This window comes from Schistocerca nitens, chromosome 3, assembly GCF_023898315.1.
Source record: "Schistocerca nitens isolate TAMUIC-IGC-003100 chromosome 3, iqSchNite1.1, whole genome shotgun sequence".
Taxonomy (NCBI): Eukaryota; Metazoa; Arthropoda; class Insecta; order Orthoptera; family Acrididae; genus Schistocerca; species Schistocerca nitens.
The window spans coordinates 742,383,050-742,399,693 of NC_064616.1; the positions used below are offsets into that span (position 1 = coordinate 742,383,050).

General features: G+C 41.6%; 1 protein-coding gene across 1 annotated transcript in view; it reads right to left on the reverse strand.

The window, feature by feature from the left end:
- LOC126248719 (E3 ubiquitin-protein ligase HUWE1-like) overlaps positions 1-16,644 on the reverse strand; it is a 454,581-nt gene that overhangs the window by 5,185 nt on the left and 432,752 nt on the right. The window lies entirely within an intron of this gene.

A 16,644-nucleotide genomic window follows, 5' to 3' on the forward strand; every position in this document is an offset into this window, starting at 1 on the left:
TGGAGGTTGACCCATCTAAGTAAGCATCAAGGGAAACACTATCCTAATGGAGTATTAAGTTCAGAACTTACCAAAGGGAAGATGCAGGCATGGCTGAAATTGCCACTACAATTGGAGGTTCATTTTTAATGGATTCAATGTCGTTTACACACTAATCATGTGGATATTTTGTAACCAGAGCATGTCATTTAACTTCTAGATAAAACTGCCACTAAGATAATTTGCCTGCTTGACATATTGTATTATGTAGCAGTGATTAACAAATTTCCAGTTGTCAATGCTGGTCATTAGTAACAACTTTTTCAACCTCATACGTCTTTGAAATGCTTTCTGCTGATTTTTATAGCTTTGTGACCTTGCACATTCAACCCTGCACATTAGAAAAATAAAATTTTTATGTGGTATTAAGTGTAGGAGCATCCACAGTAAGGCAATGTCCACATAGTACTAGCAACAAAAAGCTGGCTGACACCTGTTGTGAACAGCAATGAAGGCTTTAACTCTGACTGGAATAGATACTGCAAGGATACACTGGACATGTCAAGAAGTTAGGGCATATTTATTAGCATTAAGAACTAGATAACATCTAGTTAAGTTTATATATAGTCTAAATGTGAACTAATAAGGATGAAATTAACATCAAAGGTGGGTCAATACGATAACTGGAATCTTACAGACCACCTGTCTCAAGAGCTGTGGTAGGGGAACACTTAGAAGAGAACTTAAAATACTTTGCAAATAGATTTCCTGATCATACTTAAATCATGAAGATTTCAATTTTCTAGCTATGGACTGGAAGACTCCTGTAATTTAACAGGTGTCATGGTCAGCAATCCATTTGATATACCTCTAAAAAAATTTTTTAATGTACCTTCAGCAATTAGTGGATCAGTTTTTAAGGGCAACAACTTATATCTTATGGTAACTAACAGGCCCAAATTTTTCAATTCGGCTCAAGCAGGAGGGTGGAAATGGTGACATAATGCTGTTACAGCAACAATAACTACAGGTGTTAAAAGAAATGTTGAGGAAAGTATGAAAATCTTTAAACTTAGCAAGCTTGACAAGACATATACTGCAGATAATCTCAGCAATCAACATCATATGTTCATCTGGGGATAAAGCTGTGGAGCTCCAATGAGAAAAATTTAAAAAAAACTGTACAACATGCTTTAGGCATGTACGTGCTGAGCTGAGTAAGTCTGTGAGAGCTGGGAAAGACTCACTGTGGTTCAATAACTTTGTCAGAAATTTTCAACAAAAGTAGAGAGATACATCACAGATTTAGAAGAGACAAAAGCTGATCGAAGCCACAATGAACACAGGTTGTGCAATGTGAGAATAATTCAATGAATTCAAAATTAAAACACTACCTACCGATTCAACAAAAAATCCAAGGAAGTTATGGTCTTACATGAGGTCAATAGCAGTGGTGCATAGAAATCTAAAACTGGTCTCCCAAGAGATGCTCAGAGCACAGACAGAAGAAATCACTTTTTGATAAACTGGTTCCAAGATGTCAAACAGGAGGCCAAATTACTTAATACAGTCCCCCAAATAAATTTCACTGCAGAAAATATTAATATGATTTCTCCTTCAAACAACACCAGAGCCTAAATGACAGGCGCTGAGATCGCAGAACAGAAAATGAGCTAAAACTGCTTGATGGAGAGAATGCAACAGGACACGAAAGAATACATGTACAGCTCTATATAAATTATGAGAAATAATTTGCTACCCTGCAAACAGCAGCTTACTGGAGTGATGAAGCATGCAGTCTTACTTGAAACAGGTGTAGATTATCCTCATTGTCAAGAAGGATCATTTAACTGATGCAGATGACTACATGGCTGGCATTAACCTGTTTTGTGTGTGTGTGTGTGTGTGTGTGTGTGCGACCACATTTTATTTTCACACATTATGAGCTTTTTTCCAATGGAAAATCTGTTCTGGAGGAATCAACACAGATTTTGCACAAGGTAACGTTGTTAACTCACTCAATTTGTCCATGGGATCCAAGAGTCACCAGGGTTGATGCCATGTTCATTGACTTTTGCAAGGTATTTGATGCAGCTCTGTAGTATTACCCAGTGAACAAAAAATGAGCTTAAAGTATACTAAACTAGCCTTGTAACTGGTTTCAAGACTCCCACACAGACAGAAATTTATACACAGTCCACAGGGAGCGAATTTGTCAGTTTTAGAAGATAACTTTGTATGTGACCTGAGGAAATGTTATGAGCCATTGCTGTACATGATATTCATAAATGATTTGGAGGATACTACTGGAAGGTACACGAGGTTATTCACACATGATGTCATTGTGTGTACAAAGATCATAATGTTACACTGTTACAGTAAAATGCAGACCTGGAGAGGATAAATATCTGGTGCATGAACTGGCAGTTGACTATCAATACAAATAAATACAACACATTGCATATTAATAGACGGAAAGCCCCACTATCGTTCAATCATACAACTGACAATTACTGGAAATGGCAACTGCAGAACATCCAAGAGTACTGTCCAGTGTTGTGCAAAATGGAATGAGCACACAAAACTTCTTGTAGGAAATGCAAATACCAGGCTGAGATTCACAGGAAGAATCCAAAATATACACTCCTGGAAATTGAAATAAGAACACCGTGAATTCATTGTCCCAGGAAGGGGAAACTTTATTGACACATTCCTGGGGTCAGATACATCACATGATCACACTGACAACACCACAGGCACATAGACACAGGCAACAGAGCATGCACAATGTCGGCACTAGTACAGTGTATATCCACCTTTTGCAGCAATGCAGGCTGCTATTCTCCCATGGAGACGATCGTAGAGATGCTGGATGTAGTCCTGTGGAACGGCTTGCCATGCCATTTCCACCTGGCGCCTCAGTTGGACCAGCGTTCGTGCTGGACGTGCAGACTGCGTGAGACGACGCTTCATCCAGTCCCAAACATGCTCAATGGGGGACAGATCCGGAGATCTTGCTGGCCAGGGTAGTTGACTTACACCTTCTAGAGCACGTTGGGTGGCACGGGATACATGCGGACGTGCATTGTCCTGTTGGAACAGCAAGTTCCCTTGCCGGTCTAGGAATGGTAGAACGATGGGTTCGATGACGGTTTGGATGTACCGTGCACTATTCAGTGTCCCCTCGATGATCACCAGTGGTGTACGGCCAGTGTAGGAGATCGCTCCCCACACCATGATGCCGGGTGTTGGCCCTGTGTGCCTCGGTCGTATGCAGTCCTGAGTGTGGCGCTCACCTGCACGGCGCCAAACACGCATACGACCATCATTGGCACCAAGGCAGAAGCGACTCTCATCGCTGAAGACGACACATCTCCATTCGTCCCTCCATTCACGCCTGTCGCGACACCACTGGAGGCGGGCTGCACGATGTTGGGGCGTGAGCGGAAGACGGCCTAACGGTGTGCGGGACCGTAGCCCAGCTTCATGGAGACGGTTGCGAATGGTCCTCGCCGATACCCCAGGAGCAACAGTGTCCCTAATTTGCTGGGAAGTGGCGGTGCGGTCCCCTACGGCACTGCGTAGGATCCTACGGTCTTGGCGTGCATCCGTACGTCGCTGCGGTCCGGTCCCAGGTCGACGGGCACGTGCACCTTCCGCCGACCACTGGCGACAACATCGATGTACTGTGGAGACCTCACGCCCCACGTGTTGAGCAATTCGGCGGTACGTCCACCCGGCCTCCCGCATGCCCACTATACGCCCTCGCTCAATGTCCGTCAACTGCACATACGGTTCACGTCCACGCTGTCGCGGCATGCTACCAGTGTTAAAGACTGCGATGGAGCTCCGTATGCCACGGCAAACTGGCTGACACTGACGGCGGCGGTGCACAAATGCTGCGCAGCTAGCGCCATTCGACGGCCAACACCACGGTTCCTGGTGTGTCCGCTGTGCCGTGCATGTGATCATTGCTTGTACAGCCCTCTCGCAGTGTCCGGAGCAAGTATGGTGGGTCTGACACACCGGTGTCAATGTGTTCTTTTTTCGATTTCCAGGATTGTATTTCACACATGGAAGAGGCAGCTTACAGAATTCTCATTTGACATGTTCTGGACTGGTGCTCTTCAGTATGGGGACCCTTACTCAAAAGGGAGTGAAAGAGTAAAAACTGCAGAAGTTTACAGTTCTTCAGTATGTGATCCATACCCAGAAGTGTTAAGTGGGTAAAAAACTGTAGAGAAACACACAGACTGGAATACATCCAACAAATAATTGAGGACACAGGTTGCAAGTGCTTCTCTGCGACGAAGAGGTTGCCACAAGAGAGGAATTCGTGGTGGGCCACATCAAGAAGAAGAAGAAGAAGAAGAAGAAGAAGAAGAAGAAGAAGAGGAAGAAGAAATAAATTAGAAGGGTCAAGAGAGGCGGTAGAGAAGGTAAAAAATTCCTAAGCACCAAAGCATCAGTAAGAATGTGATGAAACTCAAAGAGAGATATTGTGCAAAAAAGAGTTTCAGTTAAAATTCTGAGAGTATCGTGTTTGAAGAAAGTCAGGGCAACATATTTCCTCTGAAACAAATCTTATAGAAAGTATGTGATGGGAAAATTGGAGCTAATATGAAGGCTTACTGAAGTAGTTCTTAGCAAATGGAACAGCAATGATGGTAAAGTACAATGGCACCCACTGTACCTTTGTGGAGCATAGATACAGACAGTGGCACACATCTGACAAATGAAGCACAGGATGAACACTGACTTTCACTATGCATTTCAACAAAAAGTCATCAAACTTCCAAATCAACCTATAGTCTAATTTTTAAGTTGCTAAATGGAATAATGATGAAATAACTAGCAATAATTAAATATTGTAATGGTTTGTCTGCACAGTCATTCTCTGATAACAGGAAACCGTAACATGAAAGTTATATTCTTAAGAAAGAAAACACATTAAAATTCAAGTTTAAAAATCAATTTATAATATTCTATAGTTGTTGCTCAACACAGTTCAGTCAATCTCCTTGATTTCCTTTAATATATCTTCATCTCTTCCTACATTAGTGTACACCAATCCTCCTCCTCCTCCCCCCCCCATCACCCCCCCCCCCCACATTTTTCCTATTTTCTTCTGCCTTTCTTCGTTTTTATCCATCTCAAAACTGCTCCCTCACAAAAATAGACCTACTGCCTGCACCCTGGCTGCTGTACTGTAGTTATGCCATTAGATATACACTGAGGTGACTTAAGTCATGGGATCTCCCCTAATATCATGTCAGATTTCATTTTGCCTGGCATAGTGCAGCAACTCAATGTGACATGCACTCAACAAGTCGTTGGAAGCCCCTACAGAAATACTGAGCCATGCTGCCTCTATAGCCATCCATAATGGCGGAAGTTCTGATGGTGCACGGTTTTCTGCATGAACTGACCTCTCTACTATGTTCCATTAGTGTTTGATAGGATTCACATTGGGCGATCTATGTGGGTATATCATTTGCTTGAATGTTCCAGAATGTTCTTCAAACCAACTGTGAACAATCATGGCCTGGTGACATGACGTTTTTTGGAAACATGAAGTCCATGAATGGCTGCAAATGGTCTCCAAGTAGCTGAACATAACAGTTTTCAGTCAATGATTTGTTCAGTTGGACCGGAGGACACATTCCATTCCATGTAAACACAGCCCACACCATTATAAAGCCACCACCAGCCTGCACATTTCCTTGCTGAGAACTTGGGTCCACGACTTTATAGGATCTGCACCATACACTAACCCTACCATAATCTCTTACCAACTGAAATTGGAACTCATCTGACCATGCCATGGTTTTCCAGTCAGCCAGGGTCCATCTGATATGGTCGCCTGCCCAGCAGAGGTGCTGCTGGCGATGGTGTGCTGTTGGCAAAGGCACTTTCGTAGGTCACCTGCTGCCCATAGTGCATTAATGCCAAATACCACCACACTGCCCTAAGGGATACATTTGTTGTACATTCCACATGGATTTCTGTGTTTTCAGCCACTGCACTGTCCATCGTTGTTTTGTTGTTGCTCTAGGATACAAAACAGCTGAGGTCATAATTGCCCATGTCATAACTTGAAATGGTTAATTACCAAATGAAATTGAAGTCTATAATACTCAGAGCTAAACTGACTGGGGAAAGCTAAAAACGATCACTCCTCCTTTGAGGAGTTTGGTAAAATGGTTGAAAATTAAATTTCCTGCACCATATTACAAAGGAAAATAAAAAGTAAAACACAATCTTCAGCTCATGCCATATCTAATAAAATATCTAATAAGTCAGATGGAAAACATACATTAAAATGTAAACTGTTATTAAATCAGCATTGGGTCCAAAAATATGGTGCACTGGCAATGGTTGGTTGCAGTAAGCACAGAGTGGTGTGTGTTCTCCACTTAACAAATGACAGTGACTGAAATAACAGTCCCCAATATGCAGCCTAGCAAAAGATATCACCTCGTGATAAGAGTGGTGAGAGGAAGTCATTCAAGCTCTTGGGAGATGTTTAATTTCCCAGAGTTTGTTCCCATACAGAGAAGAACAGTGTTCACGCCAGTGATGCAATGTTCCTATGTGCAGCAACAAAGAGATCATCTGAAGGGACAGAATAGCTAAAAGGCCTAGGCAGTCAGACTGCAGCTGTGACAGCTTCATTCCACAACACTCCGATGTGACCAGGGACCCACATGAACATCACGCTGGTCCCATCAGCAGCGAGCAAGTAGAGGCACCCTTGGAGTCATCATAGTAAGGGGTGGTACGTGTATAGCACACAGAGGCACTATGTGAATTAGAACATAATAGACGATTGAGAAGCCTTGTTGTTGGACATATGGGGTGGCCTGACATAGGGCGGAAAGTTCTGCAGTAAAAATCAAGCAGTTCTAGATGCCAGTATCTAAAATTGTTTGTTGCCAATGACAAAGGTGCATCCAACACCACGGTCTGTCTTAGGGCCATCAGTGTAGATGAAGGTGCTGTCTCCAAGTTGTGTGCAAAGTCCGAGAAACTTATAGCGATATGTCAAATCTAGAGTTGTGTCCTTGGGAATTGAACCAAGTCCAAGATGAATGTGGACCTCTGCATGAAGCCAAGGTGCTGAAGTGCTCTCACCCATCGGGAACGTGGCAGCTAATGGAAGGTTAAGCTTCCAATGCAGTATACGAAAGATGCAGATTACAGTGGCATCATGCTAACATCTGGGAAATGTTCCGTCCCTCCAGATTTGATTATATGTCTGAGGGACAAAGTGCTTGCCTTCAAGATACAGGTGATTCAACATTTGAATGGGAATAACACTCGTTCCTGGAGCAGCAGACTGTGACAAGGTGAGAGCATGTTTAAGCTCCCTCATAGTAAAAATGGTATAGTAGCATTCACAATTCTGAGAGGGGAAAGATATCACCAAGTTTCCTCCACTTGTTTCCAAGGTAGGAAGGCAGGATAATGGATAGGGCTCAATATCTCTGCAAAATATCAACCCAAAGTGTTGAAAATATTGATACAGTCCACAATGACAGTGTTCACTACAATCAGGCCAGGAGCCAGCAGATGTACCTTGTTTCCAGAGACAATGTAGATTACCACCAGCCAACAGAAAAAAAGAGTAAAATGGTTTAAAAAATTACTAAGAGAGATCCAACTAGCTTTTTTGCTATCTCTAATAATGTGATGACATTTTGTGTGCAACTGTTTATAATGAACACTTTTCTCCATTGTGGTATGGTAAAGACACGGAGAACACGTCTCTGTGTATGAACTGTGTTGCAGCATTGCCCAGTCCAACAGGGAACTGGGACATGTTGTGGTAGGAGAGAGCTTTGGGGTATGGAACATTCTGTTATGGTAAGAATAACATTTATAAGGTACTTTACCTGATCATCACTGCTGTGGAGATGTTAATTGAAGGTTATAGTGAAGAGTGGAGAGTGGAGCCTCCAGTCAGCTTTAAAAAGTTGCCAGCTGGTCTTGTGTTGCCAGCTGGTCTTGTGCACAGATAGGACACGAGTTAGCAGACTAACTATGGACAGGAATTGTCGCTCAAGTATGTGTCTGAGAGGATGGACCATTCTAGACGGTGGGCAAGCAGTGTATTACAGAACAAGAGATCCAGGTACAAGAAGGTTTGTATGGAATCTGGAAGAAATGTAGGTTCACCAGTGTTGACAGAAATGAGAGTAAGCCATTTGAGAATACCTGCCATGAGAGTGCCTCTCAGGCAGGTTCTAAGGGAGACCCAAATGGAATAGTAATTGCTGAAGTTGTCAAGTAGCAAAAAGAACTGAGGGAGCTGAGCAGTAAGCTGCAGTATGTCTGCCCTGGTGAGATCAGATGATGGGGTATGTAGATATTACAGAGAGAAAAGGTATAACTGGGGAGAGAAAGACGAACTGCAATAGCTTGTAGCTTGGTGTTCAATGAAATGGGTTGGGTATGGATGTCATCCCTAATGAGCAACGTAACTCTCCTGTCAGCTGGAGTTCCTTCCTCAGAAGGAAGGTCAAAACATACTGGAGTGATGCGTAAGAGTTCAAAGCAGTCTTGAGGGCACAATTTTATTTCTTGGAGGCATAAAACAACTTGGCATTGCGATCACAATGGCAGCTGTAAGTCTGCTCCATGTGATCTGATGTCATGAATGTTCCACTGGAGAACATGCATATTAGACAATAGGACATATTTCTTCATAAGGGGCACTTACTTCAGTGGCTGCAAAGTGATTGACTTCAACTGCATACTAATACAGTGTTCCAAGACTGGAGAATACTGTTCCACAATTTATTCCGAGGTATCAGTAACCTGACTCCAGGGTGGAGAATCAGTTGGTGACTGGCACCAGTGAAATGGACGTCGGCTGGGCAGAGGTGTTGTATGGTGTCACTGTTGTAGAGGGTCTCAGAGTCGGTGAATGGGAAGAAGTTGTGTGTTTGTTCAACTTACCAGTATCTTTGCATATGTCATATGTATCCCCAGACATTTGCCGACTTGAGCTGCACAAACGGTAATCTCTGGAGTATTCCCTTTTAAATTTCCATTTTTCTGGTTGTGTCGTAAGTGACTGCACTTGTGTGGGCTAGGTTTTTTTTTTTTTTTTTTTTTTTTTTTTTGGTGTGTTGGTCAACTACAGTGGGCAGAGGTGAGGATATTATCTTAAGACTAGGTTATTCCACAACCATAGATCACAGGCCTGCATAGCTACATCTTTCGTGGGTCGTGATGTAGCAACAATGGTACTGCAACTGCTGGATAGTGGTGTGCAAGGCTTTTGGCTAGCTAGCATTTTTTGAGCAACATTGAGTGGTACCTTTCCCTTTGCCAGGGTCTCTTGAATGCCTTGCTGACTGAAGTACACAGGGAACTCACAGGTGAAGCCAGAAGCCACATGGTTGCAGTACAGTCGATGCTGCACAGAGAAGAGGGCAGGCAATCTCCCTCACGAACATCCCCGACACATGTTACACATTTGGCTGTGTTTTTACAGGACGTGCAAGTATGGGTATAATGCTGACATTGATGACTTCATAGTTTGCCTTTATTTTCAACTGGAGCTCCACTCAAATGTTAAGAAAAGGGTGCAGGCAGGCTCTAATTCTGCATCAATCTTGTTCATAACCAGATGGACTGTGGCTACACCCTGACCAGAGAGAGATTGTTGTGTATCTCACTCAGGCATACCATCAAGCAACCGAGTGAATGTGATGCCATGTCAAGAATTCAGCATTTGATCAGCCTCTACACGAACAGGGTATCAAAGGAGGAGCATAGCTTTAAGCAGTTTTTGGGCTTGAAAGGTAGTGACTGGCTCTAGAAGCAAAGTTCCATTGAATAAGCAAGTGCAGGACTTAAGTGGGCCTATAGTTGCATCCACGCCTTTCTGAATGACGAACAGGTTCATTGCAAGAGAAGTTCTGGCTTCCTCCTGGGCATGACACAGTGAGGTAGTGGGGTGCAATGGGAATATTTATTGTGTCTTTGGCCTCATTCCATTTCCATTTATTAGATGGAGGTTGCATTAATGGAGTTGATGTAGTCATCACGGGTGACTCCCCCAATTGCCAGCATCTCCCTGATGATGGGCTCCTTCCTTCTGGGGAACCCCACAGATTGGCACACACTTTTCTTTGGTGATTGATCACACTTCAGGTCATACCTCCCAAACTCCAGACAGAGGGACCAAACAGCAATTGTGAAGGTTAACACGTTACACATTACCCAGTCACCCTTTATGTGTCAAATGCATGAGCCAGCCTTCAGGCATGCCATAGGAGGAAGAAAGACAAAAAAAGGAGATGTCAAATGTCAAAATGGAGGAAGGACAGAAGTCAGAACGAGAAAGGAGAGAAAGACAAAAATGAAATTGACTCAAGTCTTACGATACTCTCCCAAGTTTTGGTTTCCCGATTGTGCACAAGACATGAACCCCAAGGGCGGAGAGAAAGAATACGAGGAGGATAGACATGCAGCATGGGAAAGGAAACAGTACCTCAATGGCAGAGGCCCCACATGTTCCAGGCATGTACTCAAAAGTGAGTTGGGAGTCCCCTGGGAGAATTGTTCATGTTGAGAGGTAGCACCCGAAATTTGGTATTCTCGGCACATTCTTGACACTGTGAATCTCTGAATATTAAATTCCCTACTGATTTCCAAAATGGCATGTCCTGTGTGTCCAGCTCCAACTATCATTCTGTGTTCAGAGTCTGTAAATTCCTGTTGTGTGACCTTAAGCAAGGCAGAAACCTCTTCACATGAATCACCAGAGTATAAATAACAGCTCCATCAATGCACTGTCCTTTTATACCTTGTGCACATGATACTACTGCCATCTTTATATGTGCATGTTGCTTTCTCATGGCTTTTGTCACCTCTGTGCACACTGATATGAGAAAGTATATATATGTATGTATACTGTATACCTGTATGTGTGTGCATGCACACGAGAGAGAGAGAGAGAGAGAGAGAGAGAAAATTTACCGCTTAATCCAAGTTGTTGTGACCAAAAGAATGCACAAATTTTGGTCACAGGAACATAATGGTGGCCTGTGCTGTGTTTTCATCTGACAAAGCACATATGTTTTCCCCTAGTGGAGGTGGAATAAACAAGAACAGAACAATTTTGTTTGCATTGGAAAAAATTGTATGTTTTTTGTCTTAAGCACGGACTATGGCATCAAGCTTTTTCCAGACATCAGTCTTCCTCTTGTGGAGCACATTTGTATTTTACACCTGCACCACTTACTTTTCACATCATGCTGTCCACAGTCTCATAAAAAACAACTTTGTTTGAGGCCACCTAATCCTGACAGCCATTTTCACTCTGTCAGTATTACTTTATAAAAGCATCTTTGTGCATCCAACTTCTGTAATACGTCATAAGTAGCCTCATGGTCCTGCACACCTCAGTAAGAGGGAAAGACTTGACAGATAGGAAAACTCCATGACACAAACCTACACTTTTATGATATCTGTGCTGTAGTAGATGGCAGTACAGCTTTGTCATAAGAGCCTTTTGATACCATTCACATTTTGTGGCATTTAGAAAATATATATTTTCTGCATGAGTTTGCAGAATCGTAATACTTGGTAACTATTTTTTCATTATATTTTGAATATCTGTTTTTCTCACTTTCACCTATTTACTAAAAACTATCCTACAGCATCAGTCTTGCTTTCTGTACCAGCTATTAGCAAATAAACTTACTCTTGCCATGTATAAAACATTAATCTTTAACAAAATTTAGTTATCATTCAAATATTATTTTCTACACAAAAATTATTGCAGCTGAATTTTGTCGGTATCTTAGAAACTGTTAACTGTTGAAGTGTTACGTTTTGGTTTTTCTTTTGATACTCAGTTGGTTAATATGAAGCATGGACTATGGCATCAAGCTTTTTCCAGACACCAGTGGTGGACAGACATAGGGAGGCAAGACTGGAACTTGTCTCAATTGTACTGATGTAAAATGCATTCATAATGGTATGTTGACGTACAAAAAGTGTCTACACTCGGGATGTGAATTGTTCATTATGTGAAATATGTAATATAAAATTGGTGCCTTAGAAAGTATTTCCTTCATTGTTAAAATAATTGTTTGATGAATGGATTATGTCAAAACATTGATTCCAGGAAGAGTTAGATTCTGTTCTGAAACGTGACAAATGCTGTCCCCTCCAACAAGAAAATACCCTGTTTCATTACAGAACAACAAGCAATACATCTACTGTGACATCAAGTGAATTAAGATGAATGTAGCTTTATTAACTTATGATTTCTACAAAAATAAATGTAGACAGTGCCTACATGTAATCCTTGTCATATAAAGTGAAGTATAAATATTTCTAGTTCTTTAGACAGCAATGTCAAACAAATAATATTAATCACTTAACTAACATGATTGTTTAATTAGACTGTTGGACTGGATGGACTGTTTGGATGCTGCACTACTTTTCTCAGATCTGTCACACTTGCTTAACTGTATGTGGAAGGAAGGAAGGAATCCAGTATAGCACTGACGTAAATGTGGTGCCTTGATTTGTAATGTATGTAACCCTCAACAACATACTCTTACACTGTTTCTGATCTCTAGTCTATGCCCCACCAAAGAATTCCAAGCCACATCAAAGAACGTAAAGTTCAGGGACTTGCCAGCTCTGTAAAGGTGAATATTTATGGCAGATTTGACAACAGAGTACAACTGCCTTGGGTAACACCATTTAGTGCACATAGTTGAACATGAGGCACCACCGCAGACAACCCCAAAGTCTTCTCATGTTGACCCAATAATATCGTCAGTTAAGATTGTAGTACTCATGGGATCGTCAGGACTGGACTGTGAGTCAATGTAAACATGTCACCTGGTCAAATGAATTGCTTTCTGGTTGATGATCATGTCTGGATATGCAGTGATCTGGCAAACATATGCTCAAAACACGCACCACATCATAGAAACAGACTGAATACACATCCATGTCACAAGGCCACAATCATACAACATTGGTTTGAGCAGTATGGCAGTGAACCCTCATCGACATGTTGGCTACCAAATTTGCTTGATCTGAACTCACTGCACTCAATGGAACACATCTGGGTGGGGGACATGGCTGGGGAGTGGTGGTGTAATCAGGCACTTGCTACACACCCACATGCCACTGGACTGTAATTTACGGGAATTGTACGACCTGTGCAAAAACATCCCATGCCACATCCCTACATAAACCTACTAAGGCCTCGAGTCCATGCCACAGACAAGAATGGCTGTATTCTGTTTCAATGAATCAAACATGAGCCAACACACTATTAACATATTGACTGCAACAGAGCCACCAGTAGATACAACAGAGATTCATGCCTAATTCCATGTGCTCACTGGTGGTCACATGTTCTACACTGTTTAGTACAGTATCGTGCATTTATTTGTATTTCTTGATTGAGTTGACACCAGTGTACAGAAAATCACATACAATATCTTTATCATTATTTTGAACTTTGCAACTTTACATACCATCTGAAGATACACTATACAACACAGAGTGGAGTGTGTTGCCACCAGCGGGCACATTGTGTTAAGTGTTTACCATTGCTGTGTGTGTCCTAGCAGCCTCATGGCAGGAAACATATTAACCAAGTTGCATTGGCTTCACTCATCTGTGTAGTTATATTTGTAGATTTATGAAACCTATTATCTCCTAATGTTTGGTCCTCGAAGATATTAGTTCGTGTACAAGTTCGTGGCGTTTTTATTTTGTATGTTGGTATTCTGGCTGCTATGGGTTTATTTATCAACTATCAATTTTTATTTGTAGTCCACTATTGCTACCTGAGTTTACATACTGCCATTTGGAAGATAGTGAGTGGCACTGTGAATGATAGAAAATGGATTGCTAAGTGGAGAAATTTGAACATTTCACGCATTCTTCTGTTTGAGTTCAACTGAGTTTCGACAGCAACGGAGGCAGCCAGAAACATTTTTGTCATGTATGGGGATAATGCCACTGGACAGAGCATGGCAAAAAATAGGTTTTCTTGATTTAAGGAGGAACACTTTAACATTAGTGATTTTCCATGTTCAGGAAGACTTTTGAGGTTTGAGGAAGATCGTTTAAACACATTAATCCACAATGATCCCCATCAGTGTACTCGAGAACTAGCAAATGTGACAAACTGATCATTCCACCGTCTTGCTACATTTGCATGCAACAAGGAAGTTCTTAAAAAAATCTGGTGTGTGGGTACTGCATGCTCTAAGTCAAAATCACAAAAATCAACAGGTGGCTGGTGGCCAGACACACATCTCTGCTTGCTCATCATGAACAGTACTGGCCATTGCTATCTTGTATTGTTACTGGTGATTAGAAATGATCTCTATGTTAAAAATGAGGAAAAAAAAGTATGGCTGCATTCAAACAAAGCAGCAACTCCCCATTCGGACCTCCACCCATCCACAAAAGATACTGTTATGCACCTGGTGGAACAATGATGGTGTGGTTTCCCTGATGTTCAAACATCACTGCTGAGATCCATTGTCAACAACTGAGATGTCTTGCACATGCAATCCAAGAACAATGAACAGCAAGCCTGCATGACGTGATACTATTCCACAATAACACCTGCACATATTCTGCTAGACTGACAAAAAATTCAGTACAGGAGTTAGGTTGGGGAGTGATTCCATGCCCACCTTATTCAAGTGATTTTTGTGCCCTGAGATTTTCACTTTTTCCACACTCTATCAAAAAACCTTCACGGGAATTCCTTTCCAGACAAAAATGCACTCCAATGGCTTGATGAGTTCATCACCTAAAAACCACGCTATTCCTACAGTCACGAATGAAAAAGTTGCCCCAGCATTGGCATTTGTCAATAGTGAAAGAGAATACATTACTGACAAGTGTATCATAATGGTCCATGAATTTAATCACGGTTAATAGTTGGTAGTGGGTATTGAAATTTTAAATAGCCAAAAACTATTTCATATCACTGTTGTTCAATTCAGGTGGGCTTTTTGTTTGAGTGACAATTTCATTTTTGTTCATTGAGGAGAACATTAATGATATTTGTCAGGGATCTTTTAGAGTTATAATTCAATATACCTATTGATGCATCCTTCTTAGATCCACATACTCTTATATTACTTTTACAATATTATGTTCTTTTTTCTTCCCAATAACAAAAAAATGGTTCAAATGGTTCTGAGCACTATGGGACTTAACATCTGTGGTCATCAGTCCCCTAGCACTTAGAACTACTTTAAACCTAACTAACCTAAGGACATCACACACATCCATGCCCGAGGCAGGATTCGAACCTGCGACCGTAGCAGTCGCGCGGTTCCGCACTGCGCGCCTAGAACCGCTAGACCACCGCGGCCGGCATCCCAATAACATTGCCCTACAGTCTGTCACATAGTTTATAAAAGAAAGGAGAGTTTTGCTTCTGCTTGGTTGCTCACAACCAAAAAATGTAATTTTAGGTTTTCTTTTGTGTAATGCTGGCTGGACTCCCATACTTATGTAACGGTTTAACAATGATATAGTTTTTAAGTGTTAAATTTCATCTTGCAACATTCCTATATCTCACATATTTAGTGTGCTTTACACTCTAGAAGGGTGGTTAGAATGTGTGTGTGTGTAGGTACTGGCGAGTCATTTCATGGTTACAGACATAATATTTGTACAGTTTACATTGAAGTATTAATATGAAAATGAAGGACAGATAGACCTGATAATGACACCACATACAGTAAAGGTTTGATGGTATGAGCTGAATTGTTTTCTCACTAAACAAAGAAACAGGAACTGTTACAGATGTGACACCACCTTCATCTTTTGTGAAATGACTGATGTCTGTGTGTCTTCTCTTTCTGTGGTCTTCTCTTTCTGTGGTCTTCTGTACTTCATGTTCATCACATAACAAATATGTTCAAGAATAACAAGAATTGTCAAGGTATTCTTTGCTATGATGTCTATACCGGAGAAGGAATTCAGCCACGTTCTTTGCGAAGGACTCATTCCGGCGTTTGCCTCAAGCAACTTAGGTAGTCCATTGAAATGTATATTCGAATTGCTGTCCTTCCAAATGTGAATCCAGAGTCTTATGTGCCACCTTGCTTGGTGGGAGGCGCAAGTTACGATGCCTGGCAATATTAAGATGCCAGCACTAAGAAGCAAATAATGGTTACAATTTGTGCCCAAAAAGAAGAAAGTTCTGAGGCTATCAGTTGATAATGACTATGTCCGCTGCAGTTTGTAAGTTGAGGTGGTGGATGTAAAGTGTTTGAGTTTCTGTTTCTGTGGAACCATTGCTCAGTGCTGCTTCTGCATCACACATGGTCATTTTTCCATTCCATTGCTTGTATTATGCCCTCAATTTTATAGTATCATATTAACATATCTGTGTTTCTTGTTGGTGGTTTGACATAATCTTGTTGTTATCAGTGGTTTAATACTATACAAGTTGTTGTTATGTGCTATTTGGTTTCAGCCTGTAGTACTCATCTTATTGCTGAACGTTTCTCGAAGAGCTTATCGGTGCTAAATGCCGAGGTTAGCAGCACTGAATGTTTCTCATTCTGTCGAATATTAAATAATGTCCATACTGGTGGTTTTCTGTAAATGGAAGTGAGAATTTGTTCTTTTATATGGTTACTG